At 43.5% G+C, this 26,757-nt stretch overlaps 1 long non-coding RNA gene and 1 pseudogene across 2 annotated transcripts in view; one reads left to right on the top strand and one right to left on the bottom strand.

The window, feature by feature from the left end:
* Nucleotides 1-26,757, top strand: part of LOC309668208 — a 154,748-nt gene that overhangs the window by 83,367 nt on the left and 44,624 nt on the right. The gene's annotated exons all lie outside the window — the stretch shown is intronic.
* On the bottom strand, nucleotides 1,978-25,054 carry LOC309668205 (large ribosomal subunit protein uL24 pseudogene; annotated as a pseudogene). The gene has a single exon. The product of its transcript is annotated as a large ribosomal subunit protein uL24 pseudogene (transcript).

The raw sequence follows: 26,757 nt of genomic DNA, 5'->3' as shown, positions 1-26,757 counted from the left end.
CTTTGATCTTCCTTTCTCAAGAAGTGAAGTCTGTGTCCCACCTGAGTCTTAATGGATTTGTGACTGCTCCTACTGATAGAATATGGCAGAAGTGATGCTAAAAGACTTTTGAATTTAGGTCTTAGAAAGGCCATATAGCTTTTACTTTGTTTTCTGGGACACTTGCTCTTGGAACCGCCATATGCAATGTCTGACGACCCTGAGGCTATGCTGTTGAAGCCCCCGTCCTGTGGAGAGGCATCATGTAAACACTCTAGACCCAGGTGAACCTAGCTTTCAGAGTCTTTTCAGCCCAGGCTCCAGTCATGTAGATAAAGAAGCTTCCAGACAATCCAGCCCCAAGCTGTTTGAGTTGTCCGCCTAACTTTTCGAGTTTTCAAGCTGAGGCCCCAGATATTGCGGGACAGAGACAAGTCTGAATTCCTAATCCACAGAATCCATGAACTTAATAAAACGGTGGTTGTTTGAAGCTGTTGTTTTACATGATTTGTTATGTAGCGATAGGTACCTGATACATAAATTGGTACCTAGAAGTGTGGTACCTAAACATGCTTTAAAAACCTAAACATGGGGGCTTCCCTGGTGGTGCAGTGATTGAGAATCTGCCTGCTAATGCAGGGGACACGGGTTCGCGCCCTGGTCTGGGAAGATCCCACATGCTGCGGAGCAACTAGGCCCGTGAGCCACAACTACTGAGCCTGCGCGTCTGGAGCCTGTGCTCCGCAACAAGAGAGGCTGCGATAGTGAGAGGCCCGCGCACCGCGATGAAGAGTGGCCTCCGCTTGCCACAACTACAGAAAGCCCTCGCACAGAAACGAAGACCCAACACAGCCAAAAATAAAAAAAAAAAAAAAAAAAAAGAAGTGCTCAGTACCTCCTGTGCTCCTAGAATGATTATTAAAAAAATAAAACAAAAACTAAACATGGGGCAGTGGCTTTGGAACTGGGTGGTGGGCAAAGGTTTGCATGATAAGCAGCAAGGAGGCTGTGGTGCAGGCTGGAGGGGCTGTGAATGAACTGGTGGGAGAGGCTGGGAAAGCAGTAAGGAAACTGCTTGGAGGCTGGACCAAGGGTGACTCATGTTATACGGTGGAGAAACAATTGGCAAAAACATTGCTTTTGGTAACAGAAAATGCGCCTACTGAATTTGTGGATTTAGCTAAAGGGATCTAGAGACAGAATGCTGAAAGTGTCATTTGGGTGCTTCTAGCTGGCATGATAAGGTGTTATAAGAGAGATGAGCTAAATGAGGATCTGTCCAGTTTGCTGAGATGGAAAAGAAAACCGGTCTCATTTCCAGTCTCTCCAGCAGGCAATAGATTCTCAAAGTGAGAACTAGCCTAAGGGTAAAGATTAAATCAAGCATATGATTGTAGAAACTTTGTTCAGACCCCAGGAAGATTTAAGATGGTGCCTAGTAGACCTTCTCAGTTAAACAAAAGGGTTTCTGAGAAAATTAAGGATGTTTTCCCATAGCAGAAATAGAGTCTTCTTGAAACTAATTATGCATGTGACTTTTGGTGCACAAAGTGAACCCAGTAATACTCACAGAAAACCCATAAAGTTTTAAAGAGTATTGTATTGGCAAAAACTCTTATCAAAAAAAAATAAAAATAAAAATAAATAAATAAATTGGACTTGATTAAAATTAAAACAAACAAACAAACAAACAAAAAACTCTATCAGTTTGGACTCAAAGGGAATGACACAGTTAAAAATGAAAAGACGCCTTGGGCCCCCCAACTGTCTATGGGCAGTAAGCTGGCCAATATTCACACAGGCCTTTTCTTATGGAAAAGAAAATCCTCTCGGAGGGCAGAACCAAGAGCCCGGAGGATATAACTAGAAGCCAAGGGGAACTGAGCTCTATTCAAGTAACATTCCCTGCCTCTGGAGTAGGGGTCCTGATAATAGTGCCTGGCTCGATTCCAGAATGGCTTTGAATTCCATGATTGCTACGTGCCTCCTGTTTCTCCCCCTTTTAAGGGGAGCATCTATTGAGGTTATCCTGTACGTGATACCATTGTATGCTAGGCACGTGGGGAGCAGATTTCTTGTCTTGTTAGCTCACAGGCTTCTGGATCAAAAGGAGCCACACCCGAGGAGTTGTACCCCAGGAGATTCAGCCACATCCAGACCTGCTGCATGTTATGAGATCAAGGACTTTGAGCCTGGTGTCATGATTGGATACTACTTTGGGTGTTTTGGTAGGGGGTGTATATTTCACATGTGGGAAGGCTGTGCATCATTAGGGGTAGAGGGCAGACTGTGGTAGATTGTTACCTTAATGGCTCCCCAGGGAGTCACACCTCTTTCATATTGATTCTGGGCTCAGCTATATGACATACTTTGGCCAATGGGATTTGAGGAAATGTGATCAGGCAGAAACTTCATAAATGCTTGTGCATTATGGCTTGCTGCTTCTTTTTTTTTTGTTTTCATTTTAACAGTTTTTAATGAAAGTTGTATGCAAGATTACTTTATTCCTGCATCTTCTCAATTGTTTCTTCCTTATATTTGCCCTTTTCCTTTCCTGCTTGGCAAGATTTGGCTTTACATTTGAGGATCTTTTTGCAGTCTTTGTCCAGTTTCAGTCTGGTGATAGCCACCTTGCTGGAGTGAATGCCCACACGGACAGTCGTGCCATTAGCCTTCTCCCACTGCACTTGTTCATTGCAGATGACATATTTCTTCCTGTAAACCTGGACTACTCTGCCAATTTGCTGCCCTTTGTAGTGCCCTCGTACAACCTGAACTTCATCGTCCTTTCGGATGGGCATGGATCGAACATTGTACTTCTGTCTCAGCTCTTTAGAAAGAGGGGAAGACATAATCTTCTTGTGAATGTGGGAAGGTGCACTGAAATTCCTTTTCCGGTTTTCCATCAGTCAGAAGTCACAAAGGGATTGAACTTCATTTTGGCCGCTGGCACTTCAGCGATGGCCGTAAAAGGGAAGAGGGCTTGCTTCTTAGAACCCAGCTGCCACTTGAGGAAGCCCAAGCTAGCCGCATGGAGAGACCTGAACTGAAATGCTCCAGTTAACAGCCCCACCGAATTGCCAGGTATTGAGTAAGACGTTCTAGGATCGTCCAGCCCCCGTCCACCTGTCAACTGACCACAAATGCATGGGTGAGCCCTGTAAGTCCATATGGAGTACTGATGAGCCGTCCCAGCTGACCCCTGACCAAACTGCTGACTCACAGAATGGTTGTTGCCTTTAGTTACTAGCCCAAGTGGTTTGTTACACAGCAGTAGATAACAAATAAACCAGGTGAAGAGAAGGAAAGGCATTTAAGGTGAAGGAGAGGGCATGAACAAAGGCATAGAGACAAAGCAAAGCAAAGCGGATGTGGGAACATACAGGTGGTTTGGGGTTGCCTGTGGCAATGAATGTTGAGAGGGGTCACTGGCAAAACGGGGAAGACCCAGTTGAGGAATGTGGGTAACGTGAGGTCATCAAAGTTTTATCGGAAGGGTGCAGAATGGCCAGAGAGATGCATTCCTTCGAAAGATTACTCTGGGGCAGTGTAGGGGATTAACAGAGGGCCACATGGAGCGTCTCCTGCTCAGCTGGTCCTTTCGTCTTGTAGTGGGTTCAGAGCAGAGGTAGAGAGGCAGAAGGCAGCTTCTGGGGGAACAGGGCGGTGTGATAGACACTTCCTTGAGGTCAGGGTCTGTGTCTGCCTTATTTACTGTTGTATCTCTAGGGCCTCCAGGTCCTAGCACAAAGTAGATTCTTAATAAATATTTTTGAATGAACATATAAAGAAATAAGAGCAATCAAGTATCGTTGGTGCTGTTTGTCAGGCAAAAAAGGGAGAAAATTCCAAGGAGAGTTTGGGAGAAAGTAGTGGTTGTTTTTCTGGAAAGAAGAAGAAAGGCATTTCCAACAGAGAGAGTCTCAGAAACAAAGGCATGGAAGTGTGAACTGTGTCTGGGGAACAGCACATTCTGAAGTTCTGTGTGGTTCACACATGGAGTGGGCAGGGGGAGGGGAAGGATGGTGCCTGAGATGTGGCTGGGTGAGGGCCTGAAATGGGGCAGGAGCAGTGGAGATGGAAGAGGTGGGACAGATGAGAGAGACCCACATGGGAGAATTCACAGCACATGGGCACGTCATAGGTGTGTTTGGTGAGGTCTTGCAGGAATTCCCAGGTTTTTGGTGTGGTTGCTCTGAAAGAAGAGAAGAGATGGGGCAGCTTTGGGGCAAAAGATCATGAGTTCAATGTCAACCATGTTGAGTTTGAGGTCCTGTGGGACACGCAGTGCAGAGGTCCAGGTTGGGGCTGGCTGGGAGCAAGGTCTGAGTGGAAGGCAGATATCTAGTAGGTGTCGGCAAATAGGTGGTAATGAGCCGCCCAGGGGGCATTGTAGTCCTAGAAGAAAACGAAACCCAGGACAGGACCTGAAGGAGCACTGGTGTTTAAGCCACAAAGGAGTGTGAGAAAGAGTGCCAGAGGGATAGGAGAGCCAGGGGGATAGGAGAGCCAGGAGAGAGCCACACCCCAGAGATGGGCAAGTGGTCAGTGGCGTCAAGTAAAGACTAAAACGCATTCATTAGATTTAGCAGCAAGGTGGTCACCGGGTGAGGACAGTTTCAGAAGCTGGTGGGAGCTGAGGTCTGAGGTCATTGTTTAAAAATGTAGGTTTTATTATTATTTAGGTATGGCAGGGCCAGCGGATGAGGAGATGACTACCACTGAAAAGGTAGTTGGTTATATTCATAGATCTCAAGAGGGATGCACACCACTGTATGGGGGGTGGCGGGGGGGTGGGCCGCACTGGGAAGCACTAGTGTTGGAGGCGGAGGCAAAGGAGAGATTGTGGGCAAGAGCCATTATTGTGGTTTCTGTGGGAAGGGACAGATGAGGCAGGTTAAACAGGTTTAGGATTGGCTAGTTTGAATAATCTCAGTGGTCTCTGGGGCACAAGGGTGTCTCCAGTTGGCTGGTACCTGGCCGTGGGATGATTAGGGCAGGTGGCTGGTGATCCGGAATGTGAGCGCCTGATAAAGGAGATGGTTGAGGGTGTGGGCACCCTCAAATCCGATTGGTTAATGGAATTAGATTGGTTAATTAGTTTGGTTGATTGAATTGGTTGGTTTGCATTTGAAAGGTGCACTGGTGGGTGAGTGGTTTACTACTTCCAGGAATTGGCCGCCCCTGGGAGGGGCGGTCACCCCAGATGTCAAAGCATCAGAATACAGAAAATAAGCTACCTGGTTAATATAGTCATGGGTTGGGCAGTGAGTCGGAAAAGACTGAGGATGTGAACCTTGTATGTGAGGGGCTGCTGGTGGTTTCCTCTTCTCTCGAGGGTGGCTAGAGGTGGTGAGGGGGGTTGCTGGTTTCCAAAGCAAAGGACTGGAGTCTCCCATGAAGGTCAGGACCTGCCCGCTGGTGAGATCTTGCTCGTGCCCATCTCCTGGGCAGCAGCGCCTGGCAAAGATGCTCGAGAGCATGGGCTGTGGGGCTGCCTGGGCTTTTACAGGCTCAACCTCAGGGTTTTGGCTTGGCTGAGCTCAGCTCTTCTCAGTCTGCACAAAGTCAGAGGAGGGCCAGAAAGGGCTGTCTGAGAGGTGAGAATAGCCCCCCTGAGTCCTGACTCAGTCTCTCCAGTAAAGGGAAAACGGATTAGCAGTTTTTTGGCGGGTACCGCTGTGCCTAGGGATAAACAAGACTCATCCTTGTGGAATGTCAGCAGAGTTAGCTTTTTTTTTTACTGGCTTTTGGGGAAAACAAAAAAATACGGGCAGAGGTCCCACAGCTGTCTGAAGCCACCTCCACCTTAACCTTCCAGAGCCAGGACACATCTTGGGCAAAGCTGCCTTGTAAGCAAGCTGTTACCTCCTGACTTGCAAGCTCATAACAAGTTAACTCCTTCTGAAGAGGCTGACAATTACTCCACACCCCTTGCCAGCTGGCTTCAGCCAATAGAATTGCGGCATGCAAATGCAGCATCCTGCAGCTACTCTGGGTCAGGCTAATCCAAAGTAGGAGGAATTTCCTCTAAGAGGGGAAATTCAACTCTCAGACGGGCAAAATGAAAAAAATTAGAAATCTTTTCTTTATGTTGGAGGCATTTCTGCTGCTCACTGGCAGGAAGGAAAGGAGGAGAATGTCGATGGGTATTCTTTTTTCCAAATGCACTGATTAGGAAAGCATGTGTTTCAGCTTCTCTGGTGAGAGCATGAGGTGCAGTCCAGGAGTCCGTGTGATGCTGTGTGTGTGTGTGGGGGGGGCAGTGGTGGTGGCTGGAGCTCTCTGTTCACCTAGACGCTCCCCCCACCCCCTCTCTTCAGCTTTCCCAGGAAGATCTCTGTCCATCCAGCCTTCCAGGAGCTATTGGAGGAATGGGTAGACCTGGGGGGAGTGACTCCGAGTACAAAATCTTTCTTAGCCCAAATCCCGGGAGTCATCCTCTCTTGCTTTCACCCCCATAACCAGCCTTTCATCTGAGTTTGAATTCTACCTGTAAAATGCTTCTTGGAGCAAACTCTTCTCTCCACCCTCATTGACACAGCCCTAGCCCTAGTACTCATCTTCTCTCGCTTGGAGTATTGCAGTAGCCTGCTAATTGGTCTCCTGATGCCAGTTTGTTGCACATTGCTCCACATTGCTACCAGAGTGATTTTTTTCCCCGAAACCATGTTTAAAAATTTTTTTACATACTTAAAATATTTGTAATGCATGTATGTGGTTCTAAATTCAAAGATACCAAAGAACATGGAGTAAAAAGTAAATCTTGATCAACTCCTGTCCTCTAGCCATTGCTACAGTTGTTAGCAATTGTGTATCCTTCCTGAAATAATCCATGAATATAACATTGCAAATCTGTTTTTTAGAGGAGAGGTATGGAGCACACACAAATGTAGTCTTTTATACATTTTGCTGTGCATCTTATTTTTTCACTGAACAATGTCTCTTGAGCATCATTTAACTGATATATCAGGACATATGAATTTGACTAATTCTCTTATCAGTGGTATAATATTCCATTTATGATCATATTATAGGCTATTTAACCAGTCCCCTATCAGTGGCTATTTAGGTGATTTACAAACTGTACTATTACAAACAATGCTTCAATGAATGATTTATACAAATATAATTTTACATGTGTTTGATCTATCAAATTTCTTAGGATTTGAGTGCCTTTAAATATTATTACGAAATGTCCAATTCAAATTATATTATTAAATATTTGCCCTCTCGCAAAAATGAAGAACATGTTTATAACTTCAGTCCAAACTCTTCCCTGAGCTCTGACCCATTGATCAACTATTACTTAGTATAGCCACGTGGAGATCTCAAATCTGATATGTCCTAAATTGACCTCCAGTCTTTTCCTTTGCATAAATGGGACCCCCATCAGCACAATTGCTTAAGCCAAAAACTCTGAAGTCATCTATGATTACTTCATTTCCCATACCGCCCACTCATGTCTCCCATCTACCTCCCATTTAGCGCTCTTTTCCCCACTTCTCTCCAAGCTTTTGCATCTTCAGTAAACCTTTTAACTCCACAGCCTCCTACAGCTGCAGTCTTCCGCCAAAATAATTTCACCGCTACCACTCAAAGCTTACATCATCTTTCCTCTGGACTAATGCAGTCATAATAAGAGTAAATGGCTTATAAAGCACTTGCTATGTGCCGGGCACTGTCTAAGTGTATTACAAACACTAGTTCTTTTTAATCTCAAAGTAACCCTCAAGGTAGGTATACCATTTTTAACCCCATTTTACAAATGAGGAACTGAGGTACAGAGAAGTTCATCAACAGGTAAGAGGCTGAGCTCTTGAATACTATTTTCAACTGTTCCTTAAATTTCCTAAATAATCCTCCTTGTGCCCCTTACAGGGCATTTTCCAAATCAGTGCTCTTTTTAGACATGGAGCAGATCATGTCCTGCTCCTCTTTAAAACTCTTCAGTGGGGCTTCCCTGGCGGCGCAGTGGATAGGACTCTGTGCTCCCAATGCAGGGGGCCTGGGTTCAACCCCTGGTCAGGGAACTAGATCCCACATGCCTGCTGCAACTAAGCATTCACATGCCACAACTAAGGGGGCCGCGAGCCGAAACTAAGGAGCTCGCCTGCCGCAACTAAGACCTGGTGCAACCAAATAAATAAATAAACAAACAAACAAACAAACAAACAAATAAATAAATATTAAAGGGAAGAGATGGGGATATATGTATATGTATAGCTGATTCACTTTGTTATAAAGCAGAAACTAACACACCATTGTAAAGCAATTGTACTCCAATAAAGATGTTAAAAAATAAATATTAGAAAAAACCCCACATTTGCTAAAAATAAATAAATAAATAAAACTCTTCAATGACTCAATATTTTCTCTTTTCTTTCAGAACAAAACTCAAATTCCTATACGGGACTGCATGTGTAGGCTCTGCATTTCTCTTTGCCTTACCTAGCATCATCTTCTTCACCAACATCACCCTTGACAGTCTGTCTTTTGGTCCCTGGATATTTCAGTCCTGTCCCACCTCGTCTTCCACTGTTTCTAATCTTCTTCCTCTTCCTTTTAAAAAATACCTTAATGAGATTTTCTAGGTTTCTTTATTTGGGTCATGTATGGTCTTAAAAAAAAATTATCCTAATATATATATTTTTGGTGCTGCTATGATTGGGATCTAGTTTTACATTACACTTTTTAACTTATTAGTGTTATCATGTACATAGGTACTGATGTTTGAGAAGCATATTTATTGAATTGGAAAGACCTTGCCAATCAATGTTAAGTGAATTAAATGTTTGCGAAATGCTATACAGCTCTGTACTGCTTAATACAGTACAGTAACACATGTGGCTATTTAAATACATTTAAATTTAAACTATCTAAAATAAAATAAAATTAGAAATTCTGACCCTCAGTCACACCAGCTCCATTTCAAGTGCTCAGTAGCAACTGTGGCTAGTGGCTATCATGTTGGACAGTGCAGATATAAAACATTGCCATCATTGCAGAAATGTCTGTTGGGCTGCATTGTTCTAGAATTTGATCCCATTTAAAAATAAAGAATATGTATCACATATATGTTCATATAGATGTAGATCTATAAGTGGTATAGGTTGTCTTTTATAATATGTATTTAAAATATATTTTTTCTCTTTATAGAATGTACCTTTATTAACTAGAGAGGATATTCTAAATTGTTAAATATTTAAAGATCACCACATTTTTTTGAGAAATCTCTACTTTGCTGCATTTAAAAAATACATACTGCTTTGTAGACATCTATTTAAAAAGTTCCTATTTCATTCAAGGGAAAGTGACACAGTTAAACTTTTTCTTCATGATGGGAGGATCTGATTTCATAAGCAAATCCCCCAGGAGTGTAAGAAAGAGAGCGAACTGGACAAGCCAGGCCACGCCCTCCAACTCATCTACTTAAATACACGCTCAAGATGCCTGCACTTACTTTTGCCCACTCAGAAAACAGAAGGGAAAGCAACATTTCCAGAAACGAATGTTGCTAAGGATTACGGGAATGGGGCATGCCCATTTATTAGGAGCCCCCTGAGGTTTCCCCAGTACAAACTCTGGCAGCTACCTTTTATCCAGCTCCTTACTGGGTAGCGTGGGGCCTCACGCCCCTGCCTCCTGAGCAATGTGGCCTCACTCTGGGGGCCTGGAACCTGTGGGGGTCAGGAGGCTTGGGGGAGTGTCAGGAAGAAGGGCGGGGGTCTTGTTTGTGCCACCTGAGGCTGAGGGATGCACTTCAGGAAGCCCCTTATTCTCACAGGAAGAGGCAGATTGGGGCGAGCTCCCCCCCTACTCTTCAGACTGCATTTCCTTCAGTTCCCAATGGTGCTGGGTTGAAATTTAGGGAGGGGACTAGGGTGAGGTGAGTAAGACACTGTCTGGGGTGCAACATTTCAGAGGATGCCCAAAACCTCAGTGACAGAGATAAACAATATTTTATTGGCAATATTTCAAAAACCAAAACAAATGCAAAAAAAGCCATGATGAACAAAATAGCAGCCTTTGAAACAAAGACTGGATCTGAGTCAACACTTGCACGATTCACATTGCTTGCATCACCCTTATCCTGGCCCTGTTACAAGAGAAGGGCTGTTGTCAGCACCTTAAATGTAGCAAGAAGAATTTCCTTTTTAAAAAAGTACAAAACAGAGAATTCTCTGGTGTTCCAGTGTTCCAGAGTTCCAGGTTAGGGCTCTGTGCTTTCACTGCCGGGACCCAGGTTCAATCCCTGGTCAGGGAACTAAGATCCCGCAAGCCACAAGGTGCGGCCAAACAAACAAACAAAAAACAATAAAAAAGTACAAAACAAACTTCCTTTGTTGGAGTATAAAATACATAGAAGACACAGCACACATCACCTGTATAGAGCTTGTTGAAAATTTTCACAAATTCACACACAAGTGCAGCCAGAACCCAGCCCAAGAAAGCAAACCGACTAGCCCCCCAGAAGCCACCCTTGTGCCCCTTCCAGACAGTAGCTCAGGATGAGGTTAACCCCTAGCCTGACATTTTTCCCCCCTCAAAAGAAATTTGAGTTGAAATTCACACAACATACAATTAACCATTTTAAAGTGTATAATTCAGTGGCATTTTATATACTCACAGTGCTGTGAGACCACCACCTCTATCAAGTTCTAAAACATTTTCATCTCCCCAAAGGAAAGCTCTGTCTTCATTAGGCAGTCATTTCTGATTCCCCCTCCCCACTCTCCCCGGCAACCACCAATTTGCTTTCTATCTTTAGGGATTTACCTATTCTGGATATTTTGTATAAAAGGGCTCATATAATACATGACCTTTTGTTTCTGGCTTCTTTCACTTAATGTAATGTTTTCAAGGTTTATCCCTGTTTAGCAGGTATCTCTTCTTCATTTCACTTTGTGGGTGAATAATATTCCATTGTATGGATAGACCACATTTCACTTATTCACTCATCCATTGATAGACATCTGAGTTGTTCCCACCTTTTGGCTGCTGTGAATAGTGCTTCGAATAGTGTGAACATTTCTGTGCACACTATTTGTTTTAATAAATATTTGTTTGAATACTTGTTTTCAATTCTTTTGGATATATACCTAGAAGTAGAATTGCTGGGTCATATGATGATTATATGTTTCACTTTTTGAAGGAACATCACACTGTTTTCCTCAGTGGCTGCATCATTTTACATTCCTACCCATGATGCACAAGAGGTCCAGTTTCTCCAAGTCTTCGCTACCATTTACCTTTAAAAAAAAATTACAGCCATCACAGTGGGTGTGAAGTGGTATGTTATCATGGTTTTGATTTGCATTTCACTAATAACTAATGATGTTGACTTTTTTATGTGTTTACTGATTATATATTTTCTTTTGAGAACTGTCTATTCAAATCCTTCGCTCATTTTAAAATTGGATTGTCTTTCTGTTGTTGAATTCTAAGAGTTCTCTATATATTCTGGATACTAGACATTTTAAAGATATATGATTTGCAAATGTTTTCTCCCATTCTTTAGGTTTTCTTTTTGCTTTCTGGATGATGTCATTTGATGCACAGAAGTTTTAAATTTTGATGAATTCCAATTTACCTAATTTTCCTTTGGTTGTATGTGCTTTTGGTATCATACCTAAGAATCCATTGCTAAATCCAAGGTTCATGAAGATTTACCTTTTCTTCTAAAAGTTTTATAGTTTTAACCCTTACATGTATGTTGTTGATTCATTTTGAGTTAATTTTTGAATATGGCGTGACATGTGGGTTCAACTTCATTCTTCTGCATGTATATCTAGTTGTCCCACCTTATACTGAAGAGAATATTTTTTCCCTCTTGAATAGTCTGGGCACCCTTGTTAAAAACCAACTGGCCAACCACAGGCAACTCTACTCAATACTCTGTAATGGCTTCTATGGGAAAAGAATCTAAAAAAGAGTGGATACATTTAAATATATATAACTGATTCACTTTGCTGTACACCTGAAACTAACACAACATTGTAAATGAACTATACTCCAATAAAAATTAAAAAAAACCCAATTAGCCATAGATGTATGGGTTTATTTCTGGACTCTCAATTCTATTCTGTTGGTCTATATGTCTGTCCTTATGCTAGTACCACTCTGTTTTTTTTTAAAATTTATTTGTTTATTTATTTTTGGCTGTGTTGGGTCTTCGTTTTCTATGCGAGGGCTTCCTCTAGTTGTGGTGAGCGGGGGCCACTCTTCATCGCGGTGCGCAGGCCTCTCACTGTCGCGGCCTCTTCTGTGGCGGAGCACAGGCTCCAGACGTGCAGGCTCAGTAGCTGTGGCTCACGGGCCTAGTTGCTCCGCGGCATGTGGGATCTTCCCAGACCAGGGCTCGAACCCGTGTCCCCTGCATTGGCAGGCAGACTCTCAACCACTGCGCCACCAGGGAAGCCCTACCACTCTGTTTTGATTACTGTTGCTTTGTGTATGATTTGGAATTGGGAAATGTGAGTCTCCTAGCCTGACTTTTATTACATGGATTAATTTTGCCTAGTTTTATAATCTGTATAGATGGAATCATATAATATGTACTCTTTTGTGTTTGTTTTCTTCATTTAATATTATGTTTGGGAGCTATCTTTTAAGATTAACTTAAAAATATAAGACTTTAAACAAATAATATACTTAAATGATTTTAAAAATTCAAGTAGGATGAAAAGGTTATAGTGAAAAGCAGTGCTGTCTCCAAATCCAATTCTCCACCTCCCTTCTCCAGAGATAACCAATGTTACCAGTTTCTCGAGCATTTATGGAGAGAAATTTTAGGCATAAACAGGTCTCTAATTGTGTACCTTTCTCCCCCCCCACAGAGTTCGTAGCAAATGCTACATACAGGAGAACACTTCATTAGATTTATTTTCTAATTATTTCATGAATTAGCTTACTTTCTCTTCATCCCTACTGCTATTATTCAATTCATTTTTTTTAAGAGTACAGGGCTATTAGTTTGTAGACTGTCATTCAATTTGGGGTTTTCTGGTGTTTCCTCGTAATTAGATTTGGTTTATGCACTGCAGGCAGTAATACTACAGAATTGATGTTGTGTCCCTCTCAGCCCCTCATTTCAGGAGGCACTTCATGTCAGGTTGTGCCATTATTGGTGAAGTGAATTTTGATCACTTGGTTAGGGTAGAGTCTGCTGCATGTCTCCACTGCAAAATTATCAATTTTTCTTTTTAAAATTTTTATTTTGTATGTTTTATTTATTTTACTGAAGTATAGTTGATTTACAATGTTGTGTTAATTTCTGCTGTACAGCAAAGTGATTCAGTTATACATACATTTATATTCTTTTTCATATTCTTTTCCATTATGGTTTACCATAGGATATTGAATATAGTTCCCTGTGCCATACAGTAGAACCTTGTTGTTTATCCATTCTATATATAATAGTTTGCATCTGATAATCCCAAACTCCCAATCCATTCCACCACACCCCCTTGGCAACCACAGGTCTATTCTCTATGTCTGTGAGTCTGTTTCTGTTTCGTAGATAAGTTCATTTGTGTCATATTTTAGGTTCCACATATAAGTGATATCATATATTTGTCTCTTACTTTTTTTTTTTTTGTCTTGTAGTGATTCTCCTAGTCCTCTTGGTACACATATATATATATTTTTTAAAAATAAATTTATTTATTTATTTTGGCTGCTTTGGGTCTTCATTGCTGCGTGCGGGCTTTCTCTAGTTGTGGTGAGCGGGAGCTACTCTTCGTTGCAGTGCGCGGTGCGGTGGCTTCTCTTGTTGGGGAGCACGGGCCCTAGGCACATGGTCTTCAGTAGTTGTGGCACGTGGGCTCAGTAGTTGTGGTGCGCAGGCTCAGTGGTTGTGGTGCACTGACTCAGTAGTTGTGGCTCGCGGGCTCTAGAGCGCAGGCTCAGTAGTTGTGGCGCACAGGCTTAGTTGCTCCCAGGCATGTGGGATCTTTCCAGACCAGGGATCGAACCCGTGTCCCCTGTATTGCCAGGCAGATTCTTAACCACTGCGCCACCAGGGAAATCCCTGTCTCTCTCCTTCTGACTTACTTCACTTAGTATGATAATCTCTGGGTCCATCCATGTTGCTGCAAGTGGCATTATTTCATTCTTTTTTTATGGCTGAGTATTATTCCGTTGTATATATGTACCACATCTTATCCATTCATCTGTCGATGGACATTTAGGTTGTTTCCATGTCTTGGCTAATGTGAATAGTGCTGCTATGAACATAGGGGTGCATGTATCTTTTTGAATTACAGTTTTGTCTGGTTATGTGCCCAGGAGTGGGATTGTTGGATCATAGTTTTTTGAGGAACATCTATACTGTTTTCCACAGTGGCTGCACCAATTTACATTCCCACCAACAATGTCGGAGGGTTCCCTTTGCTCCACACCCTCTCCAGCATTTGTTATTTGTAGACTTTTTAATGATGGCTATTCTGACCGGTGTGAGGTGGTACCTCATTGTAGTTTTGATTTGCACTTCTCTAATAATTAGCGATGTTGAGCATCTTTTCAGGTGCCTATTGGCCATCTGTATGTCTTCTTTGGAGAAATGTCTGTTTAGGTCTTCTGCCCATTTTTGGATTGAGTTGTTTGTGTTTTTGTTTTTGAATTGTATGAGCTGTTTGTATATTTTGGGAATTAAGCCCTTGTTGGTTGCATCATTTGCATTTTCTCCCAGTCTGTAGGTTTTCTTTTTGTGTTATTTATTGTTTCCTTTGCGGTACAAAATCTTGTAAGTTTGATTAGGTCCCATTTGCTTATTTTTTGCTTTTGTTTCTATTGCCTTGGGAGACTGACCTAAGAAAACATTGGTATGATTTATGTCAGAGAATGTTTTACCTATGTTCTCTTCTAGGAGTTTTATGGTGTCATGTCTTGTATTTAAGTCTTTAAGCCATTTTGAGTTTATTTTTGTATATGGTGTGAGGAGGGTTCTAACTTCATTGATTTACATGTGACTGTCCAGCTTTCCCAACACCACTTGCTGAAGAGACTGTCATTTTTCCATTGTATATTCTTGCCTCCTTTGTTGAAGATTAATTGACCATAGGTGTGTGGTGGAGCCTTCTTTTCATAGTGCTTTTTAAGAAGAGACGTGAGAGCTTGCTTCCTCTCTTTGCTCTCTCTGCCATGTGATGATACAATGAGAAGACAGCTGTCTGTAAACCAGGGAGAGGCTCTCACCAGACATGGGATCTACCGGTGCCTTGATCTTGGACTCCTAGCCTCTAGAACTGTGAGAAATGTGTTTATTTTTGAAGCACCCCCCGCCCCAATCTGTAATAGTTTGTTATAGCAGCCTGAGCTGACCAAAATGGGGTGGGAGCCATGGATTAGGATGGGAAGGCCTATGTGGCATGGCGCAAGGCAAAAGTGAAGTTCCCAAAACTCCAAAAGCCCAGGCTGCTCACATCTGTGTCCATCTCCATTTCCTAGGCAACGTCACATTTGTTCCTTTCAGCAGCTCTTTAAGTCCATAAGGTGTCCCCATTTTACAGATGAGGAAACTGAGCCTCCAAGAGTTCCACAGCCTTGCCTAAGTCACGTGGGGTGAGGCAGGGATTCGAACCTAGGTCTTTTGACCTCTTCTAACTCCCGGACCATGTTGACTGTGTAGCAAAAACACAGCTGAGCTATTATTGCCCTGCTTTAAGAGATGGGGGCATGGAGGCACAGACGGTCAAGCTTTGCTTCCTGGCTCTGGAGTGTGCCAGAGGTGAGGACAGAACCTCAGAGGTTTGGCTCTTACATGACTTTCTTCTATTCCATCCAGCTGCTTCCTTCTAGCCAGGCCTGGATTTCCTTACCCAGAACTTGGCACGCCCTCAGGGGGTGGAGGTGGGGGCTTAAACCATAGCAACACATATGTCTCACTCAGACTGAGGACAAATGCCATCTTTCCTCTTGGGCAGTCTTGTCTCTCTATTTTCTCCTCCAGCAACTCTTGGCCCCGGGTGACCCTGGGAAAAGTCTGTCATCTCTCTGGCCTCAGTGTGGTCCTCTGTGAAATGAACGATGACTGACCCTCGTTTGAACCCAGGCAGTCTGACTCTACACTGTATACACTCAAATATACTGTGTACACTCAAATACAGTGTACATATCATATACACTCAAATAACGCCTTCTGAAGCTCCAGGTGCAACCCCTCTCATCACGTATTTTGTGGATTATAGGAAAGAGGCTGCTTTCATATAAGCAGCCTGGCCTGGCTGGATTAGATAAGCAGTTATTGTCAGGCCAGAATGGACTGGTTAGGGGTCTCATTCTCCCAAACGAAATTACCTGCTGTCGATGTCCAATCATCAGCCAGAAGGCTGACCAAAATGGGGTGGGAACCATGGATTAGGATGGGAAGGCCTATGTGGCATGGTGCAAGGCAAAAGTGAAGTTCCCAAAGCCCAGGCTGCTCACATCTGTGTCAGAAGATGTGTCAGAAGGGGGTTGATCCTCTAATCCTATTTCCCCTGCCCAGTGCCCTGTAATTGTCCATCTGAGCATCCTGTGTAGCTCAGGTCTGTATCCAAGGGCTACACTCAGGGTTCTCCCACATGCTGGGTCCTCAGAGAGTAAACCAGCTGCCTAGGATATTTTCAGTCACAGCTGCTGTTGAATAAATTATGACCAGGAGGAGGACAGCCCTGTGTCAGGCTCCTGAGAGGGCTGGCGGCACTGCCCGGCTCCCGGGCCTTCCCCATCCCTCCTGCCACAGTTCCAAACCACATCCTTCTCCTCTCCGTGGAGCCAGCCCAGTGTCTGCCTTCAGGAAACTTCCCCCAGGTGATTCCACCCTAAGTGACTCCATGTTTCCTCTTGTTTTTGTGTCTTGACCCAGTGCCCATTTCATTCAATTAGAAAAATATCAAAAATAAAAAAGAAGAAAAAAAGAGGAAAAACAAAAACAAAAAGAAAAAAAGAAAAAAGAAAAACATGAGCTGAATCCCTTCCTGGGGTGCAGGATGGTATAGGGATTTTTTTTTTTTTTAATAAATAAATAAATAAATAAATAAATAAATTTATTTTTGGCTGCGTTGGGTCTTCATTGCTGTGTGCAGGCTTTCTCTAGTTGCGGGGAGCAAGGGCTACTCCTCGTTATGGTGCGTGGGCTTCTCATTGCGGTGGCGTCTCTTGTTGCAGAGCATGGGCTCTAGAGTGCAGGCTCAGTAGTTATGGCGCACAGGCTTAGTTGCTCCGTGGCATGTGGGATCTTCCCACACCAGGGCTTGAACCCGTGTCCCCTGCATTGGCAGGCAGATTCTTAACCACTGAGCCACCAGGGAAGTCCCAGGATTTTTTTTATGTTTAAAAATTTTTTATTTATTTGGTTGCGCCGGGTCTTAGTTGCGGCAGGCGGGCTCCTTAGTTACGGCACGTGGGCTCCTTTGTTGTTGCATGCAAACTCTTAGTTGCAGCATGCATGTGGGATCGAGTTCCCTGACCAGGGATTGAACCTGGGACCCCTGCATTGGGAGCGCAGAGTTCCAACCATTGTGCCACCAGGGAAGTCCCCTGGTGTAGGGATTTTAAGGCAAAAGCACAAGCACGCCAAGGAAATCAATGTACTTGTGATAAGATAAATGCCTGCTGGAGCTCAGAAGAGGGAAACACATCCAGGTGGGAAAACTGAGCTGGATAAAGATGGAAGAGGTGCTGGCATGTGTATCTGCTTTTGTTCCCATTTCCCCTCCCCCATGGATCCTCAAGCATGCTATTCTGTACCTGATTCTTGGTCAGGTCCCGGCAGATACAACACACTGATTTTAGTTAATTAATCAGATATGCAAGAGATAATGCATTTCTTTATTTTCTGTAAAACAACTTCAATTAGACTCCAAGCCCCGTTTCTGCTGGGTTGGTGGGAAATGCAACTTTGTCATCTTGGTGCCTTGGGAGCCAAGGCAGTGCAAAGATTCCAGGTCACACGTGGAGCCCAGGCACCAGGAGGCCGGCCTGTTGGCAGCCGTGTTTGCTTTCCATGCTGCTGAGGCTCCCTCAGGCCTGCTCTACTGCCCCCCTTCTTCCTGGGGCTCAGGCTTGAGGTACAGGAATCCTGTGCCTGGTCATCCCCTAGGGAGCTACTGGGGAGCAGGATGTGGTCCCCACTGCTGGCATTACCTCCTCTTTGCCTCTCTGGCTCAGGGGAATCTCTTTTTAGTCCAGGAGACTCTCTCTTTCTATGCTTCCAAGCATTTCTCTTCTCCCTCAGGGACATCTAGCCTATCCACTCGGGAAAACAGAAGCCAGGAAGAGAAGTGTATTCATTAGTGTTATGGGCTTAATTGTGTCCCCGCAAAATTCCTGTGTTGAAGTCCTAACTCCTGGTGTCTCAGAATGTAACAGCATTTGGAGATAAGGGCTTCAAAGAGGTAATTATGTTAAAAATGAAATCTTCGGGTTGAGCCTTAACCCAAAATGACTGGTGTCTTCATGAGAAGAGATTTGGACACAGACAAGCACAGCAGGGAGACCATGTGAAAAACACCAGAAGAAGGCGGCCATCTACAAGCCAAGGAGAGAGGCCTTAGAGGAAACCAGCCCTGCTGAAACCTTGACCTCAGACTTCCAGCCTCCAGAACTGTGAGAAAGTAAATTTCTGTTGTCTAAGCCACTCTGTCTGTGGCATTTTGTTATGGCAGCTCTAAGAAACTAATATAGTTAGGATTCATGTTTGGTTGCTGTAACAAAGGAACCCAGAATACAGTGGCTTAAACATGTTGGGACTTAATTTTTATCTCATGAACCAGTGTGAACGTGGGCATCCGGGCTGACATGGGGCTGGGGATTCACACTTCTGACCTCCTGCTCTGTCACACTCTGGGATGTTGCTCTTATCTTCACGGTCCCCGAGAGCTCCCCATCATGTCCCTGGGCCCACATCTGGCCAGCAGAAAGAGGAAGAAGGGAGAGGCAAGGAAGTGCCCCTTCCCTTTAAGTGCACATCACTTCTGCTCATACGTGATGGACTGAATTTGGTCACATGGCCACATCTAATTATGAAGGAGGTTGGCAAATGTCTTTACTCTGGATGTCTATGAGCACAGCTAAAATGTGGGGCTTCAGATACTACAAGAACAAGAATAACAACCAGCAGTCTTTGCCCTCCCAGAAGCGAGGAAGAACAGGAATTGTCGATTGGAGAGAGGAAAGGGAAAACGGAAATGGCAAGGAGGAAATCATAAATATCTTCAAGATTACCTGCCACACGAAGAACAGGAAGACCTGTGCAGATCCTGCCCTCTAGCTGCTCCCAGATGCTCTCTGTTTCTAGAGAACAATATTTAAAAACATGCAGTTGTTACCGAGAGTCCGAGCTCGCTCTGCTGGCCGCATGACAGGCCAATAAATCGGAGACGAGGTATTGAGGCAAGGAATACGACTTTATTTGGAAAGTCAGCAGACTGAGAAGATGGCAGACTAATGTCTCCAAAAAAACATCTTATTGGGGTTTGGATGCCAGTTTCTTTTAAAGAACAGAGAGGGGGAGGAGATGAGGAAATAAAGTAAAAAGGCCATAAGTTTTGCAATTGTCCCCTGGAATGGCCAGCCTGGGGGAGGGGTTGTGTTAATTTCTTCTTTCTTGCAGCCATCCACAGGAGGACAGGGTCTGGCTGTTTCCCTGAAAAAAGGCACTTTGGTTTAACATTCAGGCAGAGGGGCAGGGTTGCCCGGGGCAGGCCATTATGTATAGACAGTATCCTTTTAGTGAACAAAAGCAACGGGAAGCAAAGGTTAAAGTAAAAGAAACAGATCCAACATGTAGTCAGATTTGGCTCTTCCCTGTTACACAATTATAACAAACATGACCATATACAGTGGAGTGAAAATTATTACAATTACAACCTGCACTGCAATTGCTCTTTGGGGGAAACTACGTCCATTTAGAAAAGTTTTCCGATGAGCCATGTGCAGGTGGAAGGGAAGGAGCTGGGAGTGAGGATTGGTTGGATTCTGAGAAAGGAGAGTGATACCCAAACGAATCTGTGTAAGAAATCTATAGGGATTGGACATCACAGAGGGCAAAAGAGAGGGCCAAGTAATAGATGGAGAGGTGGAAAGTGTCTTGATAGAATTCTTAGAACAGGATGCCTAGTATTTCATTTTAATTCATTTGGGTTCTGTAATGTAATTCCTACAAACCTTTAGTCAAATCTACTAAATATATAAAGGCCTCTGTGTGTGTGTGAATTTCACATCTGGATCATTTTAGTGCAGAATGGGGGCAGCATTACGAGAGGACAATGCACCTGTTTATTGAACAAATTAGGCAAAGTACGGCTGAAGCAGTGGTGACTAGAGACTCCATTAGCTGTATATGCCCTTTAGAATTCCAGAGGGACGGGGGATGGAGGTGGGAATGGGATTCTAGCCAATTTCATTGAATCTTAAAAATCAAAGCACATTAGCCAATACTTGCATTAAACCATTGTGACAGAAACTAGTTAAATATGCTTCCTGAGCTCACATCCCTCTGCCCAGGGTGAAACCGAGCAGGGCCCTATGGGGTTCCCAGGCATGGAGGCCTTTTTGTCCTCCATTTCTTGTAGGCAAGACTCCGGCCTCCATGACCTTCCCTGAGTTCCAAAGGGCAGATTCGAACAGTTGCAAATCAAGGGAGGAGCAGCCAGGAAACCACCTGAGGTGGGATTAAAGGGACCAGAGAAGCTCATCAAGATTAGGAGACCACCAGATACCCTACACACACCCTAATCTTGTCAGCAACACCACCCTTTTGAAACTCTGCAGAAGAAAGAAGAATGAAGGACTGTTACTGCCTTGATCCTTATGACATACCTCCGAACACCAGCCCTGACTACAAGACCTCTCCCTATTCCCCAGGGAGGGGGGCACAGTTCTTGAGGTGCTAGCCTGCTGTGTCCCCTCTTTGCCTGGCAAAGAATAAAGCCACCCTTTCTTTCTCCTCCAAAAGTCTGTCTCCGTATCTCATTTCGGCATGGGTGTACAGGGAGCCAATATTTTGGCAGCAATAAGAGTCAGAGAAAGTATTATAGAAGAGGGGACTCGGGATTGCCTTAAAGGAGGAGAGTTCTAGCTCTCCCAGTGGAGGGAAGAGGTTTTGTTTTGAGACATCAGAAGGTTATAAGTGGGGGTAAGGTGATTGGATCTGGGCTTTAAGAACGAGATGAGGGTTGGATCTGTGGATCACCCTGTGGATGTGAGTGTTACAGCCTCTTTCCCCCTCTGCTCACTAAAGACATGTGTGTCTTTTTTGGAGGATCTTCTCCCGCATCTGCCCGTTGTGGAGATGGCTGTCTTTGCCAACTTGGTTCCTGGGTTTTTGAGAAGCAAAACACTGGTGAGAGGGGTAGAAAGAGACAGCAAGAAGCCAGGATGGGGATGTGCATTGGGAAGGGCTAAGATTCACTTGTGGGAGATGCTGGGTGTGCAAGGAGACCCTCTAAATAGCACCCCTCTTCCTTGCCTAAATCCTGGAACAATGAATATGAAGACAGGGTGACAGGGTATCGGGCAGATGGAGATGAGCTATTGCGTTATGAAAGAGCTGTTGTTGGTGCTTGTGACTTTTAAAAAAATTGAATAAATTGGACGTAGAGCATTGTATAAACGTAAGGTGTACAACTGTTACTTTGATATATTATATATTGTAATATGATTGCTGTTGTAGCGATATTTATCACATTACATAATTATAGTACAATATTGTTTAATTTAATTATACCGTGCATTAGATCTCTATGGCTTATTGCTACTTGTTGCAAGTTTGTACCCTTAAACAACATCGATCTTCCACCCACCAAGAGACTGTGACTTTTTATGTGGGCTTCATAACACTAAACTCTAGAATGTGATCCATTTACCCACCTCGTCCCAGGCAGTGCTGAGGAAGGTCCTCTGTAAAACTTTCAGCCTGGAGGACAGGGTAAGAGATGCCCACTGCCAAGGCAGTTTGATTTGAGAAGAAAAGGACAAGAAAATGTCAGGGTCACACATGCCAGGTTTTCCTTCCAAAATCACCAGACAGATTCCTCCACCTCCCTTGGGGTGAAGTGTGTGGAGGGTAGAGAGGGGCCAGGAGGGTAGTGTTGTGGAACCACTTTCACATGGAATGAGTACCAGGATGGGGAGGAGGCTTGGCCTCTCACATTCCCTGGGTTTCTTTCATTAACCCATTGGGTTTAACCATTAAGCCTTTGATTAGCTGAGGGGGTGTCTGTCCCCTCTGGGGAGTTGTTCCACAGTCTCACTTATCTTTGTGTTCTCAGCACCTAGCACAGTGCCTGGCAAATAATAGGTTCACAATACATATTTTATGAAGGAAGGACGAGAGGAAGGAAGGCAGGCATTGCCTCGGAGAAAAGAGGAATTAGACCTCACCCTGGTCATCCCTGCTTCTGGGTTAAACTGTACTGTCTCTAACACATATCGAGAGATGCAGGGGAGAAGCCCATGTCTTTCTTCAGGACCTTAAGAGGTGGACATACACCCTCCTTTGTTACTTTCCCATGTTTTTCAAGATGCAAATCAGTTTATTAAGTTGTGACCATAATTTTAAAAAATCAAGTAGACTATAATAGTATAGGATAGAATAGGATTGAAAATACATGATATGTAAGGTAGGAATTGCTTTATGAAAATCTGTGTGTGTGTGTGTGTGTGTGTGTGTGCGTGTGTATTTGTACTGGGTTGCTTTGTAAATTGTGTATGTTGCTATGAGTTGCAGTAAAAAAAGGTTGAAAAATATTGAATTGCCACATTTAGCAGAACTCAGTTGCAACTTTGACCTCTTTTCACGTAAGGGAGTGAGTTCAAATAGTGGGGTGTGGGGGTACATCTAATCAAGGGAAGAGGAAGAGAGGGCTCTTTAGGCTGAAAATAACAAGCTCATTAGTCAACGCCTTGAGAATGATGGCTCAAGAAATTTATCTGGGTGGCATTTTTGCAGGAAATGGGCATGAAATATTTTATTTCAAGGGCATGAAACAAAATAACTGCAGTTGAGAAACTGGCTGTCACCATGTCTCCACACCATTGCCAAAGCAGGAAACCCAAGAGCATTGTGAAGATTTTCCATCTTTCCTGTCTGTGGAGCTGGTTCATGAAACCCTGGTGCTGGTTATTATAGTTAATTTTAGCAGTAATAATGTTTGCAGTACTAACAATCCTGTAAATTTATTGAGTTATTTCAGCTTTCAAAGATCTTCCCCACCTGTCTTTTCATTTAATTGTACAATGACCCTGGGACTAGTCAGCCCAGGTAGGATTATACTCATTTTATTTTAGAGGAAACAGGCTCAGAGGGGGCAGTCCATGCTCACACAACCCCCTTCTGTGTTTCCCAATTCTTCCCGGCTGTGCTCTTTTGGCATTTGAGGGGACCCAATAAATAAATCCCCTTTCCGTGCCTGAATTCACAGCTAATTGGGAGACAGAGACACAGGGTGGAGATAGAAATATCAGCTTAATTATGGGTAAATGCTGGAGTGGACCAGAATCATGACTACTGGGGGCTCAGAGAGTCCTGCTGCACCACAGCTTGACCCCAGATAGAACATAATCTTTGATGCATCACTGTTCTCACAAAAGGAGAGGTCTCCAGAGACCCACCACCAAAAACAAACAATCATGATCTAGTCGTAGAGTGGCTACAGCCCCATCTGTGGCAGCTAGTGCCTGGGATTTGATGGCGAAGAGTTGTAGAAGGAGCTTCTCACTTCCCCCATGGTAGCTGAGGTGGCTGGATCAGGGGCTGGGGTGGAGCAGGGTGGTGGGAACCAGCTGGACCAGTAGGCATGGGGGTGTGGTGGGGGGAGAGCCCTGAGGTCGGATAATATATCCACACCACCATGTGTTCACTGACATTGGAAGGTGGGATGGAGATGCTGATTCTGGATTCCTTTTCTGAGCCAGATTCTCAATGGAGGCTGAGGTGGTTTTGGGTGGAGGTGCCTTCCAGCAAGCAGAGTACTTAGAGGCAAACCCTCTCTGGAGGAAAGCTTTCTCAAGTTAGGCTCAAAGGACCCTCACAGATTATTACTATGAGCTCTTGAATAAAGATGACCAAACCCATGAGAAGCCAAGTTACTGTGCCTGAGAGTCACAGAAACAATGGACAATAATGAACAGTACATTCCAAGGACTGCAGATGATGGAGTGTCAGATATTCAGTATAGACTAGTTATATAGGAAATGTTTAAGGAATTAAATGTATAAAAATGTAGTGCTTCAAAGAAATATAATTACAAAGAGCATATAATAGGAAATTATCAGGAACAAACAGATCTGAAATAAAAAAAACCAAATGTGGTGGTTGTACAATATTGTGAATGTACTAAATGCTACTGACTTCAAATGATTAATTTCAAGTTATATGAATGTAACCTCAAAAAAAAGGATCACCTCAAAATGAAAAATGTAATTGTTGAAATGAAAACTCAGTGGATAGGTTTAAAAAGCACAGTTTTGATAGACACAGTTGAAGAAAAAGTAGTAAACGGAAAGATGTATTTGGAGAAATTATCCAGAACTCCACAAAGAGGAAAAGGAGATGGAGAATATGAGAAATTAAGAGAGAGAAGCTAGAATCAGATGGTTTGATAAATGTCTAAAGTCAGAAGGAGAGAAGAGAAAGAATGAAGGACAGGCAGTATCCAAAGAGATTCAAGTCACATCTATCATTAATAGTACAACAAGGAAAAAATGAACAATCCTTCATTTTAGTGGAAGATTTCAATGCACCTGTCTTGATTATTGATAAGTAGAAAAATATATATCAGCAATGGTATAATGAATGGAAACACAACACAGACTTTTTCTAATGGACCTATATAAAATTTGGCATCGAACAATCAGAAAACATTTTTTTTCCCCAAGCATACACGGAACATTCATAAAAATTAATGATAAAATTTCCCTACATATTTTAAAGTGTAAGCATTATAATAGACTCTCTGTTTACAAAACAATTCAATAGAAGTTTATAACAAAAGGACAATTTAAAACATTTTCTATACATTTGGAAAAAAAACCCAAAACCTGTCTCATGAATCAAGAAGAAAGCATCGCATAAATTTAGAAGTAATTAAACGCGCTTCCTTTGAGCCCTCGCCGCGCCTGCGCGTGGCGCCGGGGCGGGGGGCGGGGGGTGGGGGGTGGTGGTCAGGCTGCAGCGCCAGAGCAACATGCGCTTGCGCATAACTGGGGCCGTCTGCCCCCCGCGGTGGCGGCCCTTTTAACCGCGAGCTAGACGGCGGCTCTGGGCTGCCGGGGTGGGGGGCTGGGGAAGACGTTGGGGGTCCTGCAGTCTCTGCTTATTCCTGTGCCTGTCCTGTGAGTCCGAGTGTCCTCTCCGTGGAAATCAGTGAGACGGGCAGGTTCATTTAACCGCGGCGTGGAGGGAGTCTGCAGGGAGGGGAGATGAGAATCTGGCTGTGGCCTTGAACAGACTGAGGGCCGTAGTACACTTGACACGAACTGGCTCCCGGTCTTGAGCTTCATGGGCTGAACTCGTCTGGCTGCGGTGTATTCGCGGACCACTTAGAAAAACCGCCGTTTAGGGTCAACTGCTTATTTGGATATGCCCCAGATAGCTTGAACAGCTTACAATGACAGGGTTCTGTGCATTGCGGGGCACAACATAGGCACCTAGATAAATGCACAGTCACTCCTTCGTAATCCACGTTCTAGGTGATAAAGATCCCTCCTGGATTTAGGTGAAACGTGCATCATTTCTGAGTACAAGGCAGCACGTGTTGAAGGGCAGGTATGCACAAGTGCCATGTCTAGCCGCTTTGGTGCTTAATAACTGGAGGGGGGCCCCAAGTTAGCAGGGGTAGTAGGCAGTTGGTGTAAACTCTAGCTCAGGAGCAGGACTCTAAAAAATACGAATCGAGGATAATAGCGCCTACCCTATATCAGGGTGTGGTCTACTTTGGATCCTCTAACAGAACGGGTCCCCTGACCACCCAAGAAACTGAAGCTGCTACTGGCAGCTGAGGGCCCAGGTTTATTCTGTACCACAGTTTATTCTGTCCCTATTATCTAAACAGGATCAAGTAGAAATAACTTAGATGCTTATCTAGTATTTGACATGAGATATTTATTTTGTGAAACAGTGCAAGCGATTGTAAATCCCCACATACTATTTGATTAAGTGCAATAGGGTACAGTCATGTGTAATCTCTTTACACAATAGTGCATCTAGTCCTTTGCCTTTAATTATTGCACAAAAATTATAAGACCAGCGAAAAAGACATGCGCACTGACAGGCCAATTGACCTACACAATGATAAATCAGAACAGTACACTGACTGGAATGGTCCAATAATTTAAGTCAAATGTTTTAATGGTGCAATTAAAGTAATCAAATAAGGGTTCAAATATGTTTTTTCAATATATTAATTTCTTTAAAGTCCTGTTCAGGCAAGGTGCTGTTGATGTTTAAAAAAACACTATTAGCTTTGTCCACAGATGTAAGTTGTCAAAAGTTACCCAAGGTAAGTTTGATGTTGAATGCAGCTTTAAACAATTAAAAAATTGTATTGAGTGTACTTCTCAAAGCAAATTATACAGTTTGAGAGAGCCCCGAAACCTGTAAACTAAATGTTCTTACACAAATGCACAAAATAAAGTTGGCAACGTTAGATGTCACGTTAAAAAAAAAGTAATTAAAACTGAATGATAATGGAAATACTACATATAAAAACTTGTAGGATACAGCAAAAATGTTTCAAGGGAAACTTATGGTTTTATATTCTTATATTAGAAAAGATAAAAGGCTGATGAACA

This window comes from Balaenoptera physalus (genome assembly GCF_965194825.1).
Source record: "Balaenoptera physalus genome assembly, chromosome: 10".
In the NCBI taxonomy this organism is placed as follows: Eukaryota; Metazoa; Chordata; class Mammalia; order Artiodactyla; family Balaenopteridae; genus Balaenoptera; species Balaenoptera physalus.
The sequence above is the reverse complement of the archived record's forward strand: the minus strand, read 5'-3'. Positions and strand labels throughout refer to the sequence as shown.